The sequence below is a fragment of the Montipora foliosa genome, chromosome 4, assembly GCF_036669935.1.
Source record: "Montipora foliosa isolate CH-2021 chromosome 4, ASM3666993v2, whole genome shotgun sequence".
Lineage (NCBI taxonomy): Eukaryota > Metazoa > Cnidaria > Anthozoa > Scleractinia > Acroporidae > Montipora > Montipora foliosa.
This window is the reverse complement of record NC_090872.1, coordinates 23,356,118-23,358,098: the sequence shown is the minus strand read 5'-3', so window position 1 is coordinate 23,358,098 and position 1,981 is coordinate 23,356,118.

Below are 1,981 nucleotides of genomic sequence, written 5' to 3'. Positions count from 1 at the left end.
CACATGTGCAGGTGTTCGGCTCCAAACTATATTCCCACATTGCAAGATTACTCTGGCAGACGAAATAATATCATTGAAAACTATTTTCATCTTGGCCTGGAGTACTCAGAGATTTTGTTGTTTCTTGGATTATTTCATGGCATCACTCTACGCCTTAGACAGTTAAAAAGGCTCTTGAAAGCCAAAGGACTTGGAAGAAGAAGAAACCCTAGTGACTTAGATAATCATGAGCCCGCGGGCAAAACTCATCAAAAAAACTTGATATAAAAGTCGACAAAAAAGTCGACACAAAAGTCGTCAAAAATCTCGACACAAAAGTCGACAAAAAACTCGACACAAAACTCTACTAAAAAATGTTTTCAAGAAAGTTGACAAAAAAAGTCGGCCAAAACAAAGTCGAAAGAAAAAGTGGACAAGAAACTCGTCAAAAAACTCGACTGAACGCTATAAAAAAAGAATGATGACCATGGCACTTACCGGGCTCCGTAACAATACCATAAAGAATGCTCCCACCTGTTTATCCGCCTGAAAAAAAAAAAAGAACGAAGGTTATTAATAATTAAACGCGAAGTTATTAAACTATTCACATCTCTGAAGAAAGCAAAGGTTGCCATTCTGTTTCAAATTAGTGGAATTGAAAGTTTTTCTGCTTTCAAATGTGAGTTACAAATCCGTAAAGACAGTAAGCCTACTATATTTTGATGTTTTTAGTCGTTGCAATATTCGTTCTCAGGTGAATATTAGAAACTCAGCAAGTCCATTCGTACGTAATTGTGTTCCAAGCTTTCTGTGTTTCACAAGAAAATGATCTGGAGCGGATTCAGGTAGAAAGGTGATATAAGTGAATTAAGGTACTCGAACCACGAGAAGTGTACGTACCTATGAAGAAAATTTTCACCTAAAATATTTTCAGTTAAATCTATATCTTCGTCTTCGCATGTGAGGTAGTTGGTCCTTTCGTTTCACAGCAGGAGGGAGTATCTAACTATTATTTTCCAATGATATTTTATGACCCACTCCTTTTGCCAGTGTGACGTCTCGTAACGACGGGCAAAAAGTTCGGGTCGCTCGAGTGGAACGCTATCCACTCAACATCGCCAGTGCTTAAGAAGGGTCAAAAAATTAAAGAAAAAACCTTTAGTCAGGTGGCTAATTATAAGTGACCTGATCGTGACAAGATAAGATAAAAGCATGAAATTTGGCACACAGTTTGCTTATACCCTACCAAATGATATTAGAAGGGTGCCCATGACAAATGATCTGCTCACCATTCCGTTTTAAGGCGATTTAAGTTTATGACCAAATTCAAGATTTGGGATAACGGTGGTAAGATTTTCAACAGTTATTTTACCGCTATTTAAAGCGAAGATCACTTAATAATGTACTTTGCTATTTTATTAAAGATTGCATTTAAAATAGTGTCGGCCGATAACACCTCAAAGGAAATAAGAACACAAAAGCAGAACAAATGCGTGCAAAGTGACCCCGTCTTTTCGTACATGAAATCTGATCATATTAGGAATGCTTATGCTCGTTGCAAAAACCTTCACAATTGCCCGTCGCTCTAAGATTTGCTCTCTGGACAGTCACATGTACACAATGGCGTGCAATTAACACTTCTTTGGCAAATTGGCAGCGTGAGCAGCACCCTTTCAGGTCCACTTGATGAGTTCTCTGCCCACAGTGAACACTTTAGGGATGGTCATCCAAACTAGTTTCCACTAATTGTTCTCTCCTTTAACCCATGCAGAGAATTCTGTGGGAGAAGGAACATCCTGCATCGCATGTTCTGATGATGTGCGAATCCCTGCCAGTGTATACTCACCCCTTCGAGCACGCTGAAGAAATGCATCCTGGAATTTAATTGTTTGGAGAGAAAGCTATAGGTCGTTTTTATTTTACTTTGAGAAAAACGGGCATCGATAACGAATTGTTTACTTCCTCCTTATTAATTTTGCAAGTATATTTTTAATCAAATTAA